The 13,518-nt window shown below is 38.4% G+C and overlaps 1 long non-coding RNA gene across 1 annotated transcript; it reads left to right on the top strand.

The window, feature by feature from the left end:
- Positions 1-424: 424 nt before the first annotated feature.
- On the top strand, positions 425-11,906 carry LOC134855431 (uncharacterized). Its single transcript, XR_010164487.1, has 4 exons — positions 425-884; positions 10,077-10,167; positions 10,556-10,848; positions 11,498-11,906. It is a non-coding gene; the product is annotated as an uncharacterized LOC134855431 (long non-coding RNA).
- The last annotated feature ends 1,612 nt before the right edge of the window (positions 11,907-13,518 follow it).

Genomic DNA, 13,518 nt, shown 5'->3' with positions numbered 1-13,518 from the left:
GATTTACTTAATTGTATTCAATTCATTACTATAACAGTGAATATATCCAATTTAAAACAAAAATTATTTTATCCAAGTACTTTCAGCAAGAAACTGTCAATATCAGTTGAAGCTTGTAAGCCGATATAAGGGGGACGTGCCGAGGGGGACGGGCTTTGATATAATTTTACATCCATTTTTGGCTGGCCAAACTCAAAAATGTTTAAGCTACTTAAATATAAATTTGAGAGAGGAGCACGCGCCAAAAAGCGCAATTTTTTAGTCAATTATTTCCGCTCGACCAACTTGAATTTTTTAAACTTCTAAATCACAAACATAACTCTATGCCATTTGCCGTTTTGTAAAAATCCTGTTTTTAGTTAATGTGATTACCTAATTGAATCATTAGTTTTCGATTTACTGATACATCGATTTACTGACCTACCACCGACATTTACTTACAATTGGGTTCATGTTTATAAAATTACATTAATTAACAAACAAATGTTGGGCAAGTTATTTAACATCATTAAATCTCTATTTGCTAGGGCACTTTACCAGTTTAATTGATCTTATAACAATTTTTCCCAGTTATAACAACTTGAATTATAAAAAGTTCACGATGATTAGGAATACGAATTCCTTGCGGTTGCTAATTTTGTTATCAATTTTTCTCATCAATACTTTATCAATGAAGTTTCGAGAAATCAACGGAACAGCAAACTCACCACTGGAAATGAATATGAAAAAACATCAATCCTTATTAATCAATGGTTTCAGCGTGCCAGTTGAAAGACCATTCTTCGCTTTGCTGTCTTTTAGACGGAGAGCACGATACTGCGGCGCTGCAATTATTGACCCGTTTTGGTTGATTACTGCCGCTCATTGTGTGTATGCAGCTCGAAGTAAGTTGCTGACTTTTGTATAGTGAGTGCCAAAACTATGTTCATATAATTTGTGACCTTCAGAAATTTAATAGGTGAAAACTATGCAAATTTTGTTCGTTCGATTTCTTGACGCAGTTCATGAAGCGCATATGAAGTTCACAGTTTTTTGAAGTTCATATGAAAAAAAAAATCTGTAAATGAGCCTTTTTCTACCTAATTGTGCTCAGATTTTTTGAGAAAAAAAATATTACCAATCATTTGACCTAAGATCTATAAGACCCGAGTTCATCATTTTCATTTTAAATTTCAATCATATTGCTTGAAGCTCAATATATGAAGTTTTTCTCTTTTTACATAAAACTGAAATCTACCTTTAAATGTAAGCTCATCTTTCGGTTTTGTCAATTTGCGGCCGCCTAACAGAAAAAAAACCATTAGTTATATTTTTACTTATTGATATAATTCAGCAGAAGTTCTCAAAATAACGTAACGGGACTTAAATTCTTCCAAAACATGACTTGAACTATTCCATTTCTGAAATATGAACAATGACGAGACAGAACTTTTAAAACTCCTTTGATTATGGTCCAGCTGTCATAAATTTTGTTTTCAGTTTTTTGGCCGTTTTATTTGTTCTGCTTTCGAGAAAAATTTTCACGTATATATTCATCTTTTTTGGGAGATAACTATTTACGGATTACTTTTGAATGAGCGTCTAACTTTTTTATATGAGTTTTTAAATCAACATTAAAAAATTTCAATAATTTTGCGCTGTAATTTTTTCCATGAAGCCAAAATTTGCTTGTAGAAATATCAACGTATAACAGTAGTTCTGCATGATTGATACAAGTGCAGCAAACAAACAAGTATTTGTGAGAAAAATTTCAAAAAAAAACAATTTTTCAGCGGTAAACTTTAAGAAATTTTTCTTAAATTTACTTTTCTCGCCTTTTTCGATTTGGAATAAGAAATCCGACGCATGTAAAACTCAAATACCACTACGAAAGTTTCAAAAAATGTTGGCTACAATTGTGACAGGAGCGTCGCAAAAAATTAGTTTTGCCAAAAACTCTACAGAAATAAAATTTTTCCGAAAAAAAAGACGGTATGATTTGTAAAAAAAAGATCCGCTGTCGACAATGGGTAGTTTAAAAGTTTATTTCCGCAAATTTTTTCCAAAAATGATTGAATGTATCATAACTAGAGCTAATATGATTCATTAATTTGTATTCGATTCTAAAATTGTTGACTAAGAGCTAAATGACCATTTAAAATCTCTAAATGACCATTTTTCTACCTAAACTAATTTGGCTCAGATTTTTGTGCGTTTCAGTGCCTGAAACGCTCGAAAATGCATGTCTTAGGTCTTCTCCCACCATATCGTTCACTTTTTCCAAGTTCTTTTTTTTTCTACCAATATATAATATCAAAAAGACGTTTCGAAATTTAATTTCTACAATAAAAAAATGGTGCAATTAAAAACAACAAGGCGCATAAATTGTTTATGATAAAAACCATAGAGCAAAAAGAATTGTGAACGCTGTAGAAAAAACACCTGTTGAAAAACTGACAAACGTTTTCGCTTTAATATGCTGTCAAAAACAGAAGAAACGCAAACAGGTAAAATTGAAAATCAAATTTAGGTGAAACGCTCTAAGCATTTTTAAAAATTTCTCAAATAAAGGTTTTAGTTGAATACTCAACATCCACTGTGAATATTGTTTTCATATTAAAATAAGTTTTCATCTTATTTAAATCATTTTTTTTTTCAATTTTACAGTTTTTGTAGCTTTGTGGTGTGGCGTAGTTTAACAGTATTGTTATGACGTCATTATTGTATTACTTTCTGTGCTAGTTATTCGTGCTAAGCTTGCCTATTGGCTATCAAGGTCGCTACCGACCTGTCAATCCATTCTCTATTCATCATCAAGTGCTATCACTCACTCCGTCTCAATTTATGAAAGATTTAAGTTGAACTCTAGAATTCTGTCATGACATTATCTATATCACTTACATTATCTATATTATTTACATTCTTATTTATTATTAAACAAGGAGAATTGAGTCTTGTTTAAACTGGTATTCTTTAAGAAACCACATGGCGCAGCCAGCAGTTTCGATCTCGGAGCATCGGACTGACCGTTTAGGTGTACCCGTATTCTGGCATAAACCAACAGCGGATCCACCCAGCAGCTGGGATTCTTGGATAGGCCAATTCAACTTAGCAATCACCCTGAGAGAAAGGTGTGATCCACGTGAACTATTGAAACCTCCGGGTGTGGTACACGATGATCCTGTTCCAAAAACAGAAGCTGTGGGAGTGGATGAGGATGCGGCAGCAATTGCGAATCGTATTGCACGAAACGATGCAGCCTTACGTAGAGTGGCGGAAATGTCCCAGAGTAGCACCAGGAGTGTTCTACTACGAAGTTGAACAACGAATTAAATCTCGTTTATTCTTTTCGCTTGGCTCAGAAGGGAGGAAAAGGTTCCTCCAAAGTTATCAACATGCGGATCTCAGTGCAATATCATTTCAGGAATTTCACGAATTCTGTGTACTCATTTTCAAGAAGGAGAACAATTACATTATCGAACGTCTGCAAATCTACAATGCCGTACATTCAGATCGAGAAGGTTTGGAAGCATTTTATCTGCGATTGAAGGGGCAAGTCGCCCTGTGTGGTTGGACAATTGATCAGGAAAAAGAAGTCGTAAGAGATATTTTCATTACCAAGATGAGATATAAAGATATTCAGAGAGAATTGTGTATTCGCTCAGGTACCACTCCAGAAGAGACGCTGAAATCAGCGTTACTGCAGGAAAAAGGGGCGCAAACTGCCACTGACTTGCAAAAGCTGACTTGCAAAACTGCCACTGACTTTTTCCCAGTCAAGAGTCACTTCGGGGCAGATCATTCGCATAAAACAGGAACCCACCTTCTCTGTCCAAGGGAAGAAACTGTCTGATAGAACCAGTCGGGCTCAGAATAATAAGTCAAAAGGGACCAATGAGAAAGCGAAATTATGTTATTTTTGTGGTAACAGGTTTTCAGCAAATCACAAGCAAACTGTCCAGCTAGAAATCTGACTTGTAGGAATTGTAGCAAGAAGGGTCACGTCGCAAAGTGCTGTAATTCCAAAAACGTAGCGAATGTGGAAGCTGAGTCAGATGAGACGGTGGAAGAGAATTGTAATTTCATCACATCCGATAGTGAGTCGGAATTTGCTGTTTTGTCAGTGGCGGCAGAAGAACCAAGCCGTCCCATTGCGTCAGTGAAGAAGTTGGAGGTGGTCAATGCTGCTACGGGCAAGTTACGTTCCATTCAGATAACACTGCGTTGTGGGAAGACGTTCTCCAAAGCAACGGTGGATACTGGAAGCCCTGCTTCTTTCGTGAACAAGAAAACAGCAGACTATATCGTGAAAACTGTTCCATCAGCCAAAGTTTTTAGTATTCAGGAACGCCCAATCGACACGGTATATGTTGATTACAATATGAAAAGAATTGATCTGATGGGTACAATGATTCTGGATGTGTCATCTTTGGGCTGGCATGTCAAGTCTGCAAAATTCCTCATTTCGGAAAATCGCACACGATGTTTATTAGGTTTGGACTTGCAGCCCCAATTGGGGGTGAGAACAACGCAAGTTAGACCAGAACGGTCTTTGGTGGGTGAAGTGTCCCTATCAAACCTGAATGTGACGTCTGAGTCTTGGAAAACACATTTCCATCAGAAGTTTCATCGTGTATTCTCCAGAGGAGGTAGAGCTAAAAATTATAAAGTATTCTCTACATTCAAGTCTCCACTTGTTCCGATTCAGGAGAAAGGAAGGCGGGTTCCAGTGCATATACAAGATAAAGCTGGCCAGGAAATTCAGATGTTAATTCAAGAAGGCCACGTGGTCAAACTTAATAAGTGTACAAGCGAACATTTTATTTCTCCGATTGTAATTACGGCTAAGAAGGATGGTTCCGTGAAATTGGCTATGGATGCAAAACCCATGAATGATCAGATTCATAAGAACCAATATCAGATGCCGAATTTGTTGGAACTGTTGGACTCGGTAGCCCAGATAATCACATCGGATAAAATAGGTGATATTTGGTTTACGTCCCTAGACTTGAAATATGCATTCAGTCAGATTCCACTCAGTGATGAAGTTAGTCGTCATTGCAACTTTAATATCGTCTGTGGAGAACAAACTGGCACGTATCGATTTAAAACTGAGTTTTATGGGTTAACGGACATGCCAAAAGAATTCCAAAAAGCAATGGACAATACACTCCAGGGTTTATCGGGAGTTTTCTGTTTCTTGGACGATATTTTGATAGTTTCGAAAGGATCAATCATGGATCACAATATTTTTGTAGACAAAGTGATAACTCGTTTGGATGAAAAATGTTTCGCTCTGAAACTGTCGAAATGTGATTTCTCGTTGAATCAATTATCTTGGTTGGGTTACGACATTGATTCAGAAGGCTAAAGGCCGAATTGTTCTAAAATCGATGCAGTGTTAGCTCTGGAGCCTCCCAAGTCGCTCAAGCAACTTCGTTCTTTCATGGGCATACTCAACCATTTACAACAATTTTTGCCGAACCTCCAGGTCTATTCGGATCAGTTACGCCCTTCCTTGAAAGCAAGTAATAAAAGCAAGTTTGTGTGGGGGGAGTGCCAACAAACTGCCTTCAGGAATCTTTTGCAATTGATAGCGAATATCACAAAGATGTATCATTATGACCAAAGTCGGAATTCGCGAGTAAAGTGTGACGCTAGTCATAGTGGTTTGGGTGCTGCGTTAGAACAGGAGATAGAAAAGGATGTTTGGGTTCCTATTGCATTTGCGTCACGTTTTCTCAATGACCAGGAAAAGAAGTATATCACTAATGAGTTGGAACTTCTAGCAATTGTGTGGTCATGTGAGCACTTTCGAAATTACTTGTTGGGTAATCATTTTGTGGTTCTAACGGACCATAAAGCAATTATCTTGGCGTTAAAAACCAAAAGAGGTAATAAAACTCATCAATATTGATTAACCAGATGGGCTGATGGATTATTGCCATTTGATTTCGATATTTTCCACATTTCCGTATGTAAATTGGGTATAGTGGTTTATTTATCTCGTTTTCCAACGTTTGAAGCGCCACGACCAAGCAGTTTTGATGAACAATATGTGGTCAAGTGTATTAGTCGATTCTTTGATGCGTGCGATTATCTGGATGAATGGGCTAGGGGTTGTTCTTTATCAGAGGTATCACCCGTTATTCCGAAAAACAGCCAAAATTTCGTTTTATCTATTTCGATAAATCTAATTGAGTCATTGGATTTTGGTCAGCCTCCGGCCAATTGTTCCGTTCGGGGTATTTCATGATGATATTGGAAGTTTCGCGGTAGAGGGCGTCACAATTCAGGACATTCCAGCTACAGCGCAATGCATAAAATCGGTTTTCACTTTCTCAGCATGGATTACAAATTATCTGCCAATTTTGATTTCAGTGTGGATTATCAGTACAGTCGTTAGTAATTGCGTGTTATTATCATCGTCGGTGAGTCTTTTTGACCTTGCTTCAGTTTATTGGAGTTGTTGGTGTGTACTCGTATTATTAGGCGCTTTTCATTTTCAGACTGTGATGGATCTTAACGCTAATAATGCGAACGACAGCTTTGAGCAACTACTCAACCAGTTTCTCCCGATCAACCAACATTGTTTTTCGTCGGATCGTGCCCGGCCGCGGTTTCGCGCGGGGACAGTGCGTCCAAAGAGGTCGACAACTTTACAACGTGGTGCGGAGTTGAGGGGTCAATATGCCCGAATACTGGCCAATTTCAGATCAAAAGGCTCAGGGAAACCAAATTAGTGAATCGTCAAACTCAGTCAGTTGAAAGTTTAGAAATTTTGAAGTCATCGGTGGTCGCTCCGGTTTGGTGGGCATTCTGGATTCCGATGTACTGTCGGAACTTACGGAAGAAGGTTCCCGTCTATGCTTGATGAAACGGGCACTTATTAACCGGGAATATGAAGGATTTTGTCGTATTGACCCATATACAAAATCTTTTTGGCATGTTGCAGCGGTGGTTGATGGCTGTGTTGTCGTGGACAATAGGATCGCTATTCCCATGTGTCTTAGGAGACCGTTACTGTTTCGACTACATAGGTCGCATGCGGGTCAGTTAGCCATGGTTGATGGCGCGCAATACATATGGTGGCCTCGAATGCATCGAGATATTGTCCAGCTATGTAAAGATTGTCCCCAGTGCACGAAGTTTGGTAAGAATTTGAAAGCGAACGCTTCATTTAACTCTACCAAGCCTTTACCCCTTTTGTCTGGTCCTAATGAAGAGCTTCAGCTTGATTATGAGGGTCCTCTTTTCGATTCGAGTGGTAACAGTATTTATATCTTGGTCGCAATTGACCGTTACTCTAAATATCTGTCGGCTATAATTACACGTTCTACGGGGGACGGAAGATTATTAAATTTCTTAAATCGTATATTCAACAGCATAGTATTCCTAAATCTATCAAAACTGACCAATATTCAGGTTTTAAGAATAAATTAGTGCAGGCTTTTTGTAAAGATAAAAATATTGCCCAATATTTCTACCCGGTGGGGGATCATTGTGGTTGTGGTCTAGTGGAACGGTCGATCCAAACTATTAAGCGTCGTTTGGGTGCTTCGCGTTTGAGCTCGGATTTTTCAAATGTTCAAGATACCCTTAGAAATATTATTGAAGATATTCGGATTACAAAATAATCTGTTACTGGTGTTTCACCTTTTGAGCTTCATTTTGGCCGTCCTTCGAATACGGAGCTATCTGTTGCGGCTGAGCGTTTGTCTACGGGCGTTAATTTAGATAACCAACAGTTGGAACGGGATCTACGAACACCTGAACAGCGTCGGGAGCAGTGCGACAGCCGACCAAGAATAAAATTAGTCAAGAAGGGGCATTCAAGCCCGACGGTGTCACCCTACTTTGGGGGACCGACGGAGTCAGTTGCGGACACACCTCACTATCGCGCGCTTGAGAGTCTGGCTCAATCCGCTAATCAGTGGCTGGTTTTGAAGAAGTCCTTGACGCATCAGAAGGGGGTCAAAGTTCTGAAGGCGCTGACGGAACGAAACCAAGTTCTCGCAGCCACCCTTCGCTCCAACTTGTCTGCTGGGACACTTAGGTTTAGGAACCAGATGACAACGGATCGAATTCGTTCGTCATTAACAAAACGTAATTTGATTACTTAGTGTTGAATGAGCCAAATAAGGTCGAAATATTTAGGAAATTTCTAAATAGGAAGTCTGGTCGAGAACTTTTCAAATTTTTTAAGTGCAAAATTTTGCAGATTACTGGGTCCACATATATTTCTGACAAGGGAAAAGTGATTAGAAGAAATCACCTGGCGGTACGTCTTAAATCAACGGATCTAAGTTTTTCAGGCAAGCAAACAACGCCTGTCAAGAAGGGGCAAAAACGCCCCATTGTGTCATCTTCGCCTTCATCGTCAGAGGACAATCGGTCTTTAAAACAATCTAGTTCCCGCCAACAAACCTCGGCCAAAACTGTGGCCGTACATGCTCGCCCGAAATTCCCGTCTCTGGTGACATCATCTACTCCCTCTTGTGATCGAATTGTCTCGACTAATTCAAATCAAACTTCAATATCGGAGGCTCCAGGAGTTCAGGCTATTCCTTATCCCCAACACTCTACTCCAGTAGTAGATTTAACGGCTTCTTCGTCCACTTCTGGAAACCTTTGAACGGAGGTTCCCATCAGTGTCAAACCGAAATCACCAACTACAGTCAAAACTCCATTATGTCCAGATCTCATTCCTATTTCTTCGGACGATGAGTCATTGGTTCCGAAGCTACAAGAGTGCACGTCGTCAAGTTTGGCTGCATCGGGTCTCCCCACCCGGGATGGTTCTGGCGTAAAACCGGACGGAAATATTTCGTCATCATCGAACTCTTCTCGAACTTCCTCGCGTCGGAAAAAGCAGACAACCTTTTACGGCAGTCCAATCAGACATTCCGTGAATGTCATTCATGCTACTTCGACTTCTACCTCCCCGTCAACTCCTGTTTCGCCGGACAAGAAAGTTCGTTTTATCGTGGCTAACCCAGAGCTAGTGGTTCAAGCGGGGCAGTCTCGGGTTGTTCTACCCGATGAATCCGAAGGTTTATGTACAAAATTTACGCGTTTTCCAAAAAAGCGCTCTTCCGATCATCCTTTGCGTCGTTCAGACAAATAAAACTCTTCGGTCATTCAAACTCGTCGATATTTCAAATCATTTTCAGTATATTTCCTCAAGTTATATCAGTCAATTTTGTCAACTTCTATTAGTGTTTCATAGGTTACAAGAAGTTTTGTTAAACGGCAGTGAGGGCATGTTTAGTCATTTTAATTTAAAGAAATTCAAATGTTCATTTGAATTTTTTCCCTAGAGGGGGAAATGTGGTGTGGCGTAGTTTAACAGTTTTGTTATGACGTCATTATTGTATTACTTTCTGTGCTAGTTATTCGTGCTAAGCTTGCCTATTGGCTATCAAGGTCGCTACCGACCTGTCAATCCATTCTCTATTCATCATCAAGTGCTATCACTCACTCCGTCTCTTTTATGAAAGATTTAAGTTGAACTCTAGAATTCTGTCATGACATTATCTATATCACTTACATTATCTATATTATTTACATTCTTATTTGTTATTAAACAATGAGAATTGAGTCTTGTTTAAACTGGTTTTCTTCAAGAAACCACAAGCTTAATTTATACACGAATCAGCAATGGGTAAAAACTGTATTTGAGATGCTACGTTTTTAGCAGGCTGATTAAAATTCATTCTAAACTAGCTTTCGCATCACCACGTTGAAGCGGGACGGGCGGGTTCAGTTTCCTTAAGTAACAGCTGTTACCCAAATCAGTAATTTCAAATAAGTGAAGATTTTGAGAACCCAACTTTCTGGAGCTAAAATACAATTAAGTTTAGATTATGAGAACCCAAATTTCTTGAGCCGAATGATTATTTTAAAAATTATTGGAACCATGAGTTGAGTAACTTCATTCAGTTTTTCTCTAAGTTTTTCTTTGTGAAAAGTACATGTGTTTCTGATTTACTGATCTGGTTCGCTTATTTTTGGTCTCATAATTTAATCATGGTATCAATTTACTAACAGCTGAAATATATAACATTTTTTTGTTATTAATTTGATTGTTGTTTCAGTTAACGATATTTCAGTTGAAGTTCGTCAATATGTGCCAGATTCAGGCTACAGCGAATACTACCAGGTGTCGCGAAAATTCATTCCACACGGGTATTTTTTCTTTACTTGTGTAATTGGTTTAGCTCAAAATTGGCAACAAACAATTGAGTTTTGTATTTGAACCCCAAAAAATTTAATCTATCGGCTCTCATTACAAAATATAAAAGGCACAAATGAGCTCTATTTATACTCAGAGAATACATTTTTTTAGTGTATCAACTTTGTAAATTTAACCAAACGTCGAAATTTGCTTATTCAGTGCATTTAATTTTTTAAAATTGGTTTAAAAAAATTCTAGACCACTTAAGGACCACTCATTTCAGCAACCCCCCCCCCCCCCCCCGTAATGACCTATTGAGCTATCCCCCGTACGAAAATGGGGGGAGGGGGAGATTGCTCAATTGATCCCACTTAAGTTTTATTTCGATTTTTGTTCCAGGTTTCGAATGCAACTTGAATACAAAAACGACATCGCACTTTTGAAACTAACAACTGAAATAGAAAACAGAGAGCGTGTGTTGCCAATATGTCGCAATTTCCTTCCTCCTTTTGAGGCTTTTCCCCGACTTCTGGGATTTTGTGGCAAGGGGACTATTTCCACGACTCACTACGACCTGCCATATAAGCTTCAAGAAACGTTTTTTCACGAAAATAATTTCGAATCCAATACTCAGCCAGTTGAACTTCGAATGTGTCGTGGCGATAAAGTTTGTGTTGAAAGCGTAACTCCAGGCTTGGCTCGTTTTTCTTACCTACCAGACAGCGACAAAAAAGACACAGGTTCTGAGACCGTTTTCCAGTTTCCCACCTCCTCGTAAAACGACGACTAATTTTTTTAAATGTTCGTAAGTAATTTTATTTGAAAGAAATGTTGTAAAAAGTTGTTCACTTGTTCACGCTGACACGTTTATTTTTCGCAGTAAAATAGGTAATTTCAAAAAAAAATTAGCGACAAAAACTCCAGAAAAATAAGGGGGGACGGAAAAGAGAGCCACTTTTGACTCAGAATTGATTCATTTTGACAAATAAATTGAATGCAACCTTTTCCGGAATTTTTTTGTAGTTCAGTCGCTTCTGTTTATTTTTGTTCAACAAGGATTTACTTTTTTTATTGGAGATTTTTCAAAGACGTTAAATCTTAAGATGTACTTTTTTCTCTGGTTGAATTAAGTGTATCGTTTTAATTTGATCTATACATGGTTCGGTAGAAGCTGGCGACGTGGGTAATCGTTGAAATTATACGCTCTTTCCTTAAATGATCTGACGTGTGATGACTCAAGTTTTTATAATGGTTTTCTTAATTGACCTCAAAACAATTTTTCTGTTGTTTGCGAGTAATTCCTGCTATTATTACCAAATTAGAATAAAAAAGAGCCAAAAGGAGCCAACATTTGTCACTTTGACGACGGCAGTCCTCTTTACGTGTTTGAATGTGGCAATTTTGTTCCCCAATGTATATATGGCGTGGCTAGTTATGCAAGAGATCGCAACGACACGCCAGGTCAATTTTGCAACGGCGGAAGCTTCTTTGCAAATGTGCCTCGATTTCAAAATTGGATAACTGTGACAATGTCATTGCACTGAACAACAAATCGTGAAGAAACTGAAAATCAATCAGAGTTTAAGACAGTGAAGATATTCAAAACAGTGAGATACCATACGAATAACTCCTGTCTTTTAGTTATTTAGACGTCTTGACAGTTGAAATGTATGGTCGTCTTTGAATTGAATAATCGAAACTGATTTCTTTAGGTTGATAATATCAAAGCTCCATAAATTCCAGCAAAAAGTACAAGAACAGAAAATATTGAATCGTTAGCAACAGAGTTTTGCAAAATGCTTCTAGTGAATTTGCAAAACGCTTCAACCGAAGCTTGCCTTTGAATTGTCTTCAATAACTTATCATTTTTGAACAAATTTTATTGCTGATAAGATTGTTTTCAAATCTCAACTTTCAAAATGGAAAACAACCACGTTCAAGCGATCTGACTATTAGCTTATTCAAATTTATAAAAAAAAAGATTGATAAAAATCTACAAAAAAAAGTGAATTCCAAAATCTGATCCAGGCTTATTTAAAGATATTTCACTGCCTCAAAGAAAAAAAAACAGTGCCGTTTTTCAAGCTGATTTTTGATCAGTTTTAAACAAATTATTTACTTTGAATCAAATTGCTCAATTAAGTTTAATCATTTTTTAGAAACAAACTCCAAAGCAATCAACGAGGTAACATAATCTTATTCTGTCTATTTTTCGTAGTTTGTGGTTCATTTTAAAACATTTTGAGCTGTGACCTCCACATCAAAGGTTAGTTCTAATATTAAAACGTCACTCAGTTTGAACTCGCTCGACTCATGATTCGACCCTGTTCGACCCATGATTCGACCCTGTTCGACTCATGATTCGACCCTGTTCGACTCATGGTTCAACAGTGTTCGACTCATGATTCGACCCTTTTCGACTCTTGATTCGACCCTGTTCGACTCATGGTTCGACCGTGTTCGACTCATGATTCGACCCTATTCGCTTCATGGTTCGACCGTGTACGACTCATGATTCGACCCTGTTCGACTCATGATTGGCCCCTGTTCGACCCATGGTTCGACCGTGTTCGACTCATGATTCGACCCTGTTCGACTCATGATTCGACCCTGTTCGACTCATGGTTCGACCGTGTTCGACTCATGATTCGACCCAGTTCGACTCTATCGACACTGTTCGACTCATGATTCGACCATGTTCGACTCATGGCTCGACCGTGTACGACTCATGATTCGACCCTGTTCGACTCATGATTGGACCCTGTTCGACCCATGGTTCGACCGTGTTCGACTCATGATTCGACCCTGTTCGACTCATGATTCGACCCTGTTCAACTCATGGTTCGACCGTGTTCGACTCATGATTCGACCCAGTTCGACTCTATCGACCATGTTCGACTCATAATTCGACCCTCATATGTCCGGACTGTGCAGATTTTGACCTGTGTGGCGACTATAAGTTTCCGGTCCCCATGCGTATCGATTAAGACTTTGCAGACCTATGTTCATAATTATGTTCAGACTTTGCAGACTTATTTTCAGACTTTGCATATTTATTGGAACCTGATCTAAACTACATTTTATGATTGGATAAATTAGATATTTTACCATTGTAAAGTATTTAATATTAACCAATCATGATCCATCTAACTAACAACCCACTTATTTGTAAGTGCTGAAATTACTTGTAATTTCAGCACCAGAGAGATTTGAATTTAACTTAGAACTTAGTTGCCTCTCCGAGAGAACTTCAGCAGCCGCAATAAACCAGTATACCCTAGATCTATTGAGCCTAGCAGAGACTAGTTAAACAACCTGAGACTAGATAGTATAAGAGTAAGAATAGGATCGGTATTAGACTA

The sequence above is a fragment of the Symsagittifera roscoffensis genome, chromosome 10, assembly GCF_963678635.1.
Source record: "Symsagittifera roscoffensis chromosome 10, txSymRosc1.1, whole genome shotgun sequence".
Classification (NCBI taxonomy): Eukaryota; Metazoa; Xenacoelomorpha; order Acoela; family Convolutidae; genus Symsagittifera; species Symsagittifera roscoffensis.
The sequence above is the reverse complement of the archived record's forward strand: the minus strand, read 5'-3'. Positions and strand labels throughout refer to the sequence as shown.